This window comes from Pan paniscus, chromosome 5, assembly GCF_029289425.2.
Source record: "Pan paniscus chromosome 5, NHGRI_mPanPan1-v2.0_pri, whole genome shotgun sequence".
Classification (NCBI taxonomy): Eukaryota; Metazoa; Chordata; class Mammalia; order Primates; family Hominidae; genus Pan; species Pan paniscus.
In genome coordinates this window covers 133,577,167-133,590,587 of record NC_073254.2, presented here as the reverse complement: position 1 = coordinate 133,590,587, position 13,421 = coordinate 133,577,167, and the positions used below count along the sequence as shown (strand labels likewise).

Sequence of the window (13,421 nt, the reverse complement as noted above, 5' to 3'; positions counted from 1 at the left end):
GTGAAACCCTATCTCTACTAAAAAGTACAAAAATTAGCTGGGTATAGTCGTGGGCACCTGTAATCCCAGCAATTTGGGAGACTGAGGCAGGAGAATCACTTGAACCCAGGAAGTGGATGCTGCAGTGAGCCAAGATCATACCACTGCACTCCAGCCTGAGCAACAGAGCGAGACTCAATCTCAAAAAAAACGAGAGAGGGACTGGCCTAGCTTCCCAGCCAACATCTTTCTCCCGTGCTAGATGCTTCCTGCCCTCAAACATCGAACTGCAAGTTTTTCAGTTTTGGAACTCGGACTGGCTCTCCTTGCTCCTCAGCCTTCAGATGGCCTATTTTGGGACCTTGTGGTCATGTGAGTTAATACTTAATAAACTCCCCTTTATTAAGTTTATTAATACTTAATAAACTCCCTTTTATATATATATTCCATTAGTTCTGTACCGCTAGAGAACCCTGACTAATACACCAGGTGATTCTATGTGCAGCCAGGACTGAGAACCACTGGGCCCACCCTAATGACTTTGCTTCTCATACAGCATGGCATTAAATCTTTGTACCTACTTGAAAAGAACTCAAAGCCATTATGACCCCAGAAAGATTCATTTCTAGAATAACATCTTCCATACTGTAACCAACAATTAAATCTGTGCTTACAGCCACAAGACTTGTCTGCAAAGGTTCTGCTAGTGGTAGGCAGAAATCTTAACTGGCATCTCCTTTGTGCTTCATGCAAGGTAAAACTCAAAATATTTAATATTTAACAATCATTATAGCAATCAATCAATACAAACAGACTCCAACTATAAAATACAGGTTGCTGATATGGTTTGGCTGTGTCCCCACCTAAACCTCATCTTGAATTGTAGCTCCCATAATTCCTATGGGTTATGGGAGGGACCCACTGTGAGATAATTGAATCATGGGGGCAGTTTCCCCCATACTATTCTCATGGTAGTGAATAAATTTCATGAGGTCTGATGGTTTTATAAGAGGTTTCCCCTTTTGCTCTGATCTCTCATTTTCTCTTGTCTGCCACCATGTAAGACATGCCTTTTGCCTTCTGCCATGATTGTGAGACCTCCTCAGTCATGTGAAACTGTGAGTCCATTAAGCCTCTTTCCTTTATAAATTACCCAGTCTGGAGTAGGTTTTTATCAGCAGCATGAAAACGGACTAATACATTTGGCTTTACCATTGCCTGATAAATTAATCTAGTTACTCCTCCCAGAAATCCTTTAAGATGTGCCTGTACCAGGTGACTTATAAGAAGGTTGGAGATCTGGGACTCAAACCCAGGTCTTTTGACTCCAAATCCTGAGTTCTGTCAACTCTACCAGACAGCTTTGCATAGCACTTCCGGTTGGCACAAACTGAGTTCTTTAGTCTAAAACATTGGCCTAAACCAGAAAACTTTAGAGAACTGTATTATCAGCCTCATTAAAAAAAAATACCACCCTCAAAATGTATCACCCGGTCTAAATCCATACAAATACAAAGGGGAAAACAACAGTTCAGAGCCTCTAGTTGAATGGCAGTTGTTTCTGGGACTAAGAAGTGGCTCTTTCATTCTGAAGTTGATACATATATTATGACATATACTTAGAACTGTGCTATCCCTTAGCAATGGCTCACACTCAAGACCTGCAACATGCAGGATCTGTGGTCGTAAGCTAGTAGGTACACTGTGACCCATGTAAGTATAATACTTTGAAATCACAAAATCACAAGGCGGGGTGGGATCTTTCATGGTCATTAAGTCCACCTCTGTTTCTGGGAAAGTCTGCATTTAAGCCATCCCAGAGAGACAAAACTCCCCCACTTGGAATACAATTTCTTTCTCTCCTCAGCAGGGGAGCCTTCTATTCAAAGCTCAGGTCAAGACCTACCTTCCTGGCAAAGTAATTCATTGCGGATCTCTCCTCAGCAGGGCAGATTCAGGTTCTGGGGAATGGAATTTTATACAATTTGAGGGGTTTTCTTTATGATAAAGAATACAAAATCAGGTACAAAAGTGAATATTTATTTAGCACGAGAAAATGAAACACAATAAATTACTGGAGACTTTGAGCTTCAGGTCCTTTTCATATAAGACCCCTGGCAACTTTCCAGACATGCTTGCTTAGAATGCTTCCTGACTGCAGCCTGGCTTTCCTGTTATACCTCTGAAAGTCCTCAAAGCCTAGCAGATTCCAACATGCTCAAGGCCTGGTAAATCTGCTTCTGCTCTTCAGCAAACATGTATGGGGATTATTTATTTGTTGGTTTATCTATTTAGGTGTTTCATCATTTTAAAAGAATTTGAAGCAGAGAATCTAGCTCTTTACACTCCTGCAATGTAGCACACATTGATTTTGCACACATCATACTGTCATACTGTTCCTCACTTCTGCTGTTTCTCACTTCCCCTGCCCCAACAGTACTTGTAAACTGGCAAAGCTCCATTCATTCTTTAATAATTTTCTGAATGTTTCTAGACCAATTATTCTCAACTGGGGGCCATTTTGTTGCTCAGAAGACATTTGGTAATATAGGGAGACATTTTTGAGTTGAGTACCCTTCCTCTGTGAGTTGGGTACCCTTCCTCTGTGCTCCCAGAGCCAAATACACAGATTCTGTCTTTGTACTCAACATTTTGATTATAACCATCTGTATATGTGTCTATTTCTCCCTTTGGATGGTGAGTCTTACAACAGCCACTTTTGCATTTTAGCAACCTTAGTATCCCTAGAACCTAACAGGGAGCACACAGGAGGTGATATCATGGTCACTGAAAAGACAGAACACTTCTACTTTTATTTGACCCATACAGTTCAGCATGTTTACCATATATTATCTTGTTTTAAAATATTTCACTTGTGTAAATACTGTCTCATGAGAAAGACTATAAACTTCATATGGGAAAAGATCATGTCTTTCTTAAACTTTTTTTCGATTTTCCCACAATACTTTTGCAGTGCTAAGAATGTAATAGAGACTCAATAATTATTTGTGGATTACTGATTGGTTTCTTGCAAATCTCTATAAAGTGTTAAGTAATAGATGGATCAAGATAGGGTGGAGTAAATCAAGGAAGGTTTCTGATAGAGGGGTGCTCAAAACTGATTTTTGAAGCAAAAGAAAGAACATTTGGTTGGAAAAGAGGGATTCCACACGGGAGACAGAAAATTAGAGGTATTTAGTGATGTTTTTTAATTTAAGAAAAATCTGAGTTTATGACGAATATTTTTGTGAGATTTAATCTACTAAGTACAGGAACATCTTGAGGTTTGTTGAATAAACTTTTTTTTTTTTTTTTTGGTAAGAGTTTCAAAGCCAATGTTGTGGTTTTAAAGTAATTAAAGTAGTATCTGATTGTCAGGGGTTACGCTTCCAAATGTTTCAATATGTAGAATAACCTGACGGACAAGTGATTGCTGTAAATTGAAATTACAGAAATGTTTTAAGGTCCTGAGAAATCTCTGAATAGCAGTACTCTTTCTGTGTGCATAGGCCCTTTTGTGGGTAACAGAATCACTTATGGGCTCACCCACGAAGGAGAGGTTTTAGATTTTCTTTTTTTTTCTTTTTTTAAGTTTTTTATTTTGAAAAAAAAATAGAGACAAGTTCTCACTATGTTGTTCAGACTGGTCTCGAACTCCTGAGCTTAAGCAATCCTCCCACCTTGGCCCCCTAAGGTGCTAGGATTACAGGCATGAGCCACCACACCCAGCCATTGGTTTTAGATTTTCACATTCATGACTCCCATTCATTTCTCTTGGCATGGTGACTGGGAGGGCGATGAGATGCCTTCAGATGGTAATAAGCACCCTTTACATAGCACCTTTTTCCAAGATGCTTTGTAGGTGAGAATCACAAGAACATGGAGGCTGCAGAGAACTAATAGTTTCAAAAATTACATGAACACTTGCACATCTGTCTCACACTTTGTGGAATAGTAACTCACACCTTGTGGAATAGTAACAAGCAGGTAGGAGACACTCATGGCTTTTTAGAAATTCCTTATGCCAATCCCAGTTAAGCCCAAATCCCAAGCTTTGCTTCTGCTACTACAGGGGTTTGCAGGATATCAAAGAACCCAGGAATGTTGGTGGGTAGTAGGGAGGAGACATCCCTGAGGCTTGAGGCTTCCATTAGTTAGACAAAGGCTAACTCTCTGCTTTATCACTTTCTTATTGATTTTTCTGGTGGATAAGAATGAATTTTATTTTTCAGTTTACCCTCTAGGCTGTGTGTTGAGTAATTATAGTGTTACCTCTATCATCTGATAGCCAGTGGGCCTCTCATCATTTTTCTCCCTGTGCATAAAGCACACTGTGGATCACATGGTAGGAACTAAGTAAATATGTCTTGATTGATTGATTTGTATTTTTTAAAGTGCTTCCTCCCAATACAGTTGAGCCTCTGCTATGTCTCCTTAACACTGGCCCATTCTAACTTGTCAAAGACTTCACATTGCATACATGCTAGGTAAAATTTTGGCTGAAGGACAATTTTTTTTTTTTTTTTTTTTTTTTTTTTTTAGTATGTAGTCTTACTCTGTTGCCCAGGCTGGAGCGCAGTGGTGTGATTTCAGCTCACTGCAACCTCTGCCTCCCTGGTTCAAGTGATTCTCCTGCCTCAGCCTCCCATGTAGCTGGGATTACAGGTGGATGACACCAGGCCCGGCTAATTTTTGTATTTTTAGTAGAGTTGGGGTTTCACCATGTTGGCCAGGCTGGTCGCAGACTCCTGACTTCAAGTGATCTGCTCTCCTTGGCCTCCTAAAGTGCTGGGATTACAAGCATGAGCCACCACACCCGGCCTGAAGGACATTTTAATATTATTTCCTTTTCATGGTAGTAGACACACCTCTATTAATCTCATTAGTTTAGGTAATTACAGAAGCTGGTTATTAGAAGCCCTTATTTAACTTGAGTTATATTTTATTTCAAACATGGAGTAGTAAGGCCTCCATGGAGTAAACATGGAGGAGTGGATTATAGGTAGCTATTGGTTTTATCCATCATCCCCTGAAGGCTTTCTCATCTTCCTCTTTGTGTAACAGACATTCTACCTCCAAACATCTAAGTAGGCAGTAACAAGAACTGGCCATATATTTCCCTGGCCATGGAGATGTAGTTAAAATTTGGGCCTATGAGACAAACAAAGTGAGTTAGAATCTTTCTCTGCTTTTGCTACATGGGAACCAGGAGAAAGGAGTGACCTCTTTCTGATGGGGTTACTAAACAAAGGGGAGGTAAATCTAGAACTTCCTTCAGCCACTTTCTTGGGCTGCTCAGAGGGAACCGTCATTGTTTTCCAGCATAAGGGTTACTAAACAAAGGGGAGGTAAATCCAGAACTTCCTTCAGCCACTTTCTTGGGCTGCTCAGAGGGAACCGTCATTGTTTTCTAGCATAACGGAGCTCAACTACAAAAGTAGGGCTGAAAGATGAAGGAATGACAGATGGGAAAGAAGAAGGAAAAAAAGGGTCAAATATTGGACACTTGACATTTATACATTTATCCTCAGATTTAGCCATGCTTTAAGCCAGTGCCTCCCTTGGATTTTCATTTCCAGAGTCAATAACTATCCTCCTCCTTTGTTTTCTTGCTTATACACTTAAATTGGTTATTTGCCACTAACCACTGAAGGAATTCTGATTAATACCATCTGTGGACTATATAGGTGGCTTATCCAAACCAACGTGGTCACATTTGGACAGAAGTATATTTCACTAGAATTTTGTTCCATAAAAGAACTTTCACAATTGAGTGTAGTAAGTCCTCAAATTGAAGAAGTGATCAACTTTTGTTCTTATGATTGTTTTGACTATTAAATCTATCAATCACCTAATGCTCTTAACAGCACATGGCTCTAATTATTTGCTAACTATCATCATTATCATCATCACCATCATCATCATCATCACCATCATACTAGGTGTTTATTAAAGGTTATTGAGATGGGGACTAGGTTGAGAAATTTCCTGGAAGCCAGATAGTGTTACATTTATATGCTGTGCAAGAATATTTTTGCAGGTGGTACAATGGGTTTTGTCTATATTACTGTAGAATATGGAGTATAGTGTGCTTCATGAGATTTTTATTGTGTTTGTTGTTTTAAGAAAGTCTTCTCTTGGCCAGGTGTGGTGACTCACACCTGTAATTCTAGCACTTTGGAAGGCTGAGGTGGGAGGATCACTTGAGCTCAGAAGTCTGAGACCAGCCTGTGCAACATAGTGAGACCTGTGTCTCATTAAACAACAACAACAACAACAAAAAAAACAAAAAAGGAGAAGTCTCCTCTTTATTTGGCAACATTCTTAGAGCCTTTTCAAGTTAGTTACATAAGTGTATTTGGGAGGAGTTGGCAAGATTTATTTTTACACAGAAAAACAATGCATTATTTTGACCCTATATATACAAGGTGAGACAAAACGTAGCTTATAAACATGGGCTAAGACAACTTCAGAAACCAAACACATGCCTATTCTTTTTCATGAGTTGTAGTTTACATAACCTATAAGATCACTTTAAAGAAAAAGAGAATTTTCTGTCACTTATGAAGTAAAAATTTTGAAGAAATTTAGAAGTTATTTTTAAGAAAACATGAGAATTGATTATTGAAATTAATCCCAAATTAAGCAAAAGTTGTCATAATACGTTGAGAAGCACACATATCTGTCCTCTGACTGATGAGGCAATTAAAACCAATTTTGGTGAATAAGGTCAATTATAACAGGGTAGGAGACTACAGTTGCCAAAATCTGGGGAAGCTCAGTAAAAAGACAGAAACTGAGAAAATTCTAACTCTTTAAAAATCAGCCATTTTTGCCCGAGAGGATGCAAGTTGAAAACGTCTTTGTTTTTTCACTCACAATTTTATTTCTGTTCTCACACCCCACCCTCCTTTACATGAATATTAAGGACTAAGGCTTTAGCAACAGGCTTTTGGTTGTGGGGGAGCGAGGGGTAAAGGGAAAAGTGTTGTGTATGGCTTTTCATATGCTAATAAGTTGATTCCATGACAACCATTGAAAAAAGAAGGGCTGGAAACAAAAGCTGCAGCCAGAGAGAGGATCAGGGCTCTTTCAGGGACGCTGTAAGAATAACAGCCAAGACTCCCCCCCTGAAAGGTATCTGATGGCCGCTTGTCAAAGGGCTTTGTTTTAATAGTGCAGAGTCAGTATATAATTAATGCAGACTTTTATGAATCCAGATTTTACCCTCAACGTTGCTTCTATTTTAAAAAGTAGTGAATAAGAATCTGAAACCAAGAGGATGTGTCAAATCACTTCTCTCATTCAGGACCTGGAAGGGAGTCCATCCAGGGTAGGTTCGTAGACTATCAGTTCCAATGATCATACACTTCAGTTTTACGTAAAAAGGTCAAGGGCTTTTATCTTTGAGTCTAAGAAAGTGTTTAGAGATGGTTTAGAGGAAGTGCAATGGGAAAGGCTTGCTCTCCTCTTCAGGCAGCCTTTGAACAACACAACATGTTATTTCCAGTGACATGTTGAAATTGTCCAGGATGCAGACAAGAGCAAGCTGTAGAATGCTGATGGCATCCTAGGTTTCCCTGACCTATAAAAGAAATCATGACTGGCTGTTTATCTTTCCAGAAACATAAAGTGACATCTTCGTGCCAGATACCCTAATGTCTAGTACAGCTAAGTTTTTGCTTGAAATCTAGTAGTCACACATATGAATTAGCTGTTGTATCATGCTAATACAATGCATTCCTTCTAGCTGGTTCTTAAATACCATAAAGTATTGCATTCAGTTATAATGCTGACTTTACTAATATTCTGTCCAGCTTTGTTTTTCTCTCATGTGCATTCCCCTGTCTTTGATTGAATTATATTAAATTCCTCCTTTTTGTCCCCTTTAAGTAGCTGCCAAAAACTTGCCATGAGTAACTTGTGATACAGTGTTTTCTCTGTTTGGATGGACACAAGAGCTTTCATCACAATGGAATGCTTATGGAATTACATATTTCAAAGGACACTAACACGAAAATACAACTTCATTCAGAGACAGGTTACAATGATGAATAGTAATGCAGCAATTACTAAAAGAATTTGCAATTTGCTTTTAAAGTATTGGCTTTGGTCTTCAGTGATTATAAAATGCAATTCATGTTTTGTCCTTATAAACTTTATGAACTTAAATGAATCTCACTTTCATGCTATTTGTGACTGTAGTAGTGTTGTTTGATGAAAAGAAAATAGATATTGTACCTTTGATGAATCAGAATTTAAGATCTGACCAATATTGTTACCAAGATTGTATAATAAAATTTGCTGGTTTTCTTGAAATAATCTTATTTTTCAAATGCATATTTTACTCAATATCTGCAGTGTGGAATTTATCATCTTCCAATATTTGGTAAAAATCATTGAACCATTCATTCACTCAACAAATTTTTAATAAGTACTCATTGTGACTAGAACTGGGATGAATTATATAGACACAAGTGTAATGCTATGACTGCTTTTTTGTTGAAAAATATAGTTTAGTGAATGAATAATTATGTTAATAAATAATTATAGCTTTTGTCTTTTTTTTTTTGAGATGAAGTCTTGCTCTGTCGCCCAGGCTGGAGTGCAGTGGCTGATCTCGGCTCACTGCAGCCTCTGCCACCCGGGTTCAAGCGATTCTCCTGCCTCAGCCTCCCGAGTAATTGGGATTACAGGCACCCACCACCACGCTTGGCTAGTTTTTGTATTTTTAGTAGAGATGGGGTTTCACTATGTTGGCCAGGCTGGTCTCAAACTCCTGACCTTGTGATCCACCCGCCTTGGCCTCCCAAAGTGCTGGGATTACAGGCATGAGCCACTGCTCCTGGCCAGCTTTGGTCATTTTTAATATCTTATCTCATCTAAAATTAAGATTTGCTGTGGCTTAAGTAGATGCATATCATAAAATATAAAAATAAAATAAATGAGAATAAATAGGTGAAATAAAATCTAAACAGGAAAATGAAATAAAGTAAAAGTAGGAATAGGCTGAGCTCTAGACGCCGACCACAAAATTCTGTATTGTTGCCAGAGGTGAACCACAAATGTAACCCTGATTTGCTCCAATGGGTATTTACAAATTTAATCTTTTACATAAGAGCAAAACCAACCAGAAACTCATGATAAGCAAAGCTTTTATTTGCATCAGGATGTAAGAGAAATTTCTCTCCTAGACCTGTGAAAAGTGTATTCAGTGAGATGTAGTTGTACATTCTCAACAACATAACTAAAATAAATGCAATACAAGTCTCTATAAATATTTTGTGTACTATTCCTCAGTGCAAACCAGGACAAACTAAAATTTAAAGTGCTTACAATAGCCACAGATCACTAAGGAAAGGAAATTAGCCATAGCTGGCTGGCCTACAAGTAGCTGTGCTCTGTACCCTATAGCTCCCCTTCTAACACACACACACACACACACACAGACACACACACTTGCGCAGATAACAAATGCCCCAATTATAAACATTATGGCCACAGCTAATTGGCCTGGGGATGGGAGGGGCACTTGACTGAAGAGTAACTGGTGTTTACAGACTGGCTAGTGGCCTACAAGGCCATCTGACAAAAAAGCTTTGCTTAGAAAGCATGACTGAAGTTGAGAGAAAACAACTGGATGTTTTCTTTTAGGGTGTTTGAAGACAATAGGTACAAAGCGGAGGCAATTATTTGGAAGCGTGGGCAGGAACTGAAGGGCCAAGGAGAAAAGTTAGGTTGCAGAGGCCAAGAGGCAGCTGAGACAATACATAGGCACAAAATGAAAAGGACACACAGAGTTGATGATTTTGTTGGGCTAGCAATGGTGTAATCCATAAGCCCTGATGCTGAGCTGAGGTTTGAGACAGCTGATCATGGGGACTGTGGAAATTTCTGAATGACATAGCAGGTTTCCCTGGAACCTTACTCTATTGTGGTTCTGCTCTTCCTGCAAGACATGGGTTGTGCTTATTACTTGAACTAACCTGACAGAATCACTGATTTTTGTCAATGTGAGAAGAAGCCAAGTGTCTGATGGCAAAACCTAAAGTGTAATTCAGCGAAAAAAATCCTTCAGGAATCAGGCAATCTGGTTCACATAGGCAACCTCTGAAGATCTAGCTTGATCCAAGATAAAATTTATAGTATATATGAGGTATTTTTCCCAGAGTCCAGACACCCAAAGCTTGGTACCATAAAGCAGAACTTCCATGATGTTTACCTATAAACATTTGAAAGTACTATGGGCAATGATTGTCCCCCATGGCCGTAACAAATTTCCATTATGTTCACATAGAACATCTTGCCTGGTATGGCATTCTTAGAAAGAACCAACGGAGTATTGGAGTTCAACTTCTCAAAATAATGGCTTCAGTTTTAGCAATAATATAAATATTAGGGTCTGTTACTTATTGGAGTACATCTTGGTCATCACATTGATCCGAATGGGAGAGGAATGGAACATTTTCAAAATATGTATGTCCAGGCCCTATCCTTGAGGAATCAGACCATAGGACCAGGATGAGCTCTGGGCCAGTGAAATTGGATCAAGTTTCCCAAGTTGTCCTGACCTGCTTCTCTGATTAAAGATCAAAACCAATGCTTGGTGAGAGACCCACTTCTAGATGTAAATGTTAGAACTACTTTGGGATCTTATCTCCATGTTAGTTAGGATTTATTTTGAATGCACTCTTGCTTAATTTAATTGTTTGGCCAATTACACATTTCAAAGTACATTTCAAAGTTAAGTTTAGACCTTTAAGTTTCTGATTCAAAAAGTCTATACAAAAACTAGACTCATTTCACTACATGATGGTATTATTTACTTGTATCTAGTGCAAAATGGGAATAACAACAACCATCTGTTGGATAAAATTGATTTTGTGAATGTAAGTATTCTCAAATACGATTTTATTATCTTTTCTTATTTTTTTCCTCTTGGATCTTGCTGAGCCAAACTAATTGACTTCCAGAAGTAATTAAGAATTCTAATTTACTAGCAAGATATTGAGGGGCAAAAGTGAACAAAACAGTTCATTTTTAATATTACTAATTTGGAGGAGATTTTCTATTTTTTAAAGAGATTGTTATGCTAACAGCAGTAAAGACCTCAAAAGGTACTGCCTTTCAGTTCCCTGATTAAAAATTTTTCTGTCATCCGTGTCTCCATGGTGGATGGAATACTGAGGTTCATATCAAAAGAATTCTCTGGTTCTTCCAGTACGTACTAAGAGTATTCTGTTGGGCAAAGTTCTTATATTTAAAAAAAATCTTGACTTTGCCTGTTTCATTTCTCTGCAAAATGGAATGTTATCTGCTACTTAGACAATGTTTCTAAAAAGAATGAAATAAAATAAACTCTACTAATACACTGCCATAGTTTCTGACATAGGTGTTTAATAATTATTTTTCTTTGCCGAACTTTGGAAAGTTGAATAAAAACAGAGCATTGTCAAGGCTAACTAGGATTCAAGTAAGTCATTCTAATTAGAGACTGAGGGATTTATTTCTGGTTATTGTAGAACAATCTCTCCCTTGAGATGACTTCTCTAGTTTAACAAGTTTCATGTTTTGAATAAAATGTGGAACTCTGCATTTACAATTCCAACTATGGTTTGTCCTTTTACTTTGGGTCATCTCTATGGATGGAAAGTGAAGGGGAAAATTGAGGCAGCTGTCTGAATAATTCCAGCCAAACCAATAGAGACTATAATTGTGTGGGTTGTTATCAGCGAAAGTGGTCTGTAGCTTAAACTATCTAGACAATTGCCTCAATTCTTTCTTTATTTTGCTTACAAATACATAACCTTAGTATTGGAGAAATGTGAGGAATAGTATTCTGGCCAAATTTCAATTCCAAATTATTCATTAATGAGCTTCCTTGCTTCATTGAGTTAATACCCTCATGGAGCTACCTTATTCCTTTTTATACCATTTGCTGTACCTCGTTGGAGAAGGATATAATATTCATAATCCAAAAACATACTTTTTAATGCTGAGTTTCAAAACAAAAGATGACTAGTGTTTTAAAAATAATTCCCAAGGGACCAAACTGTTTACATTTCTCTGAGAAGCTAAGTATATTCTAGGTGTTGAGAGGAGTTTGAGACCTTCATTCCTGGGTTTCATGAATCTCAACATAATATTCAAAAGAAAGAAAAGGAAGGAAGGAAGGAAGGAGAGAAAGAAAGAAAGAAAGAAAGAAAGAAAGAAAGAAAGAAAGAAAGAAAGAAAGAAAGAAAGAATCATTCAGAAATTAGAAACTATTACATCTAGAGAACCCAAATATTAGATTAGTACTTCAATAGTTTGTTTTGTAGGAGGTATCTGCCAAAAATAATGGTATCTCAGGAGGTTAGGCTCTGTGGAAGATTCTAATTAGATACGTTTTAAAGTTTTTATATGATGTAGATGCCTAACATAGGAAGGCAGTTGGATGTACAGAGAAAATGTTTTTGTTGTTGTTGTTGTTGTTAGTTCATGTCTTTTATTAACTCATACAATTACTTGTCTTCTGGTTTGTTGAAGCAGTTAAGTCAGACAACATTTGCCACAATAATGTCTGTCAAAGTGGCTTGCCATAAACACCTCAGCACCACATTCATCAGAAGGTCACTCTCGACAAAGGCAACTAATTTTGCCATTCTCATCCACCTTATAATATTTCAGGACAGCCAGCTTAACCTTCTTTCTCTCGTGCTTATTCTTCTTGGGAGTGGTGTAAGACTTCTTCCTTTTTTTATCACCACCACGAAGTCTCAACACAAGATGAAGAGTAGACTCCTTTTGAATACTGTAGTCAGACAAAGTACATCCATCTTCCAGTTGCTTTCCAGCAAAGATCAGTCTTTGCTGATCAGGAGGAATTCCTTCCTTATCCTGGATCTTGGCCTTTACATTTTCTATCGTATCCAAGGGTTCAGCCTCGAGGGTGATGGTCTTCTCCATAAGGGTTTTCACGAAAATCTGCATTTTGGTGGTGGCTGCACCGCAGATGGTGGATCGAAAAGCGAAAATGTTTGTTTTATTGGAACAAACCTTCTACTATAACTCATAAAACATTGAGTTCTCCACTAGAAAGTGGTGGGACTTTGGAAATGACATTTCTCCAAAGGGGCTGTGAGAGAGGGCTCTGGAGTCAGACTGGAGCCTACTTGCCTGGGTTTGAATCCCAGCTCTTCAGCTTACTAGCTGTCTAACTTTCAGCAACTTACCTAAACACTTTCTACTTCAGTTTCTTCATCTACTAAATGGGACAATAATAGGACCAATCTCATAGATTTGTTTTGAGTGTGTTATGATCAGGCATCATTTTACATGCTTATATATACATATATATATAATTTCTTTGTGTATTATATATATATAAAGTTATATGTATATATATATATCAGTAATAGGATCAACCTCACAGATTTGTTTTGAGTTTATAGAAAGTTTCC

The 13,421-nt window shown here is 38.0% G+C and overlaps 1 pseudogene; it reads right to left on the bottom strand.

Moving 5' to 3' along the window:
• Positions 1 to 12,467: 12,467 nt before the first annotated feature.
• On the bottom strand, positions 12,468 to 12,969 carry LOC100977484 (ubiquitin-ribosomal protein eS31 fusion protein-like; annotated as a pseudogene).
• Between the last annotated feature and the right edge of the window lie 452 nt (positions 12,970 to 13,421).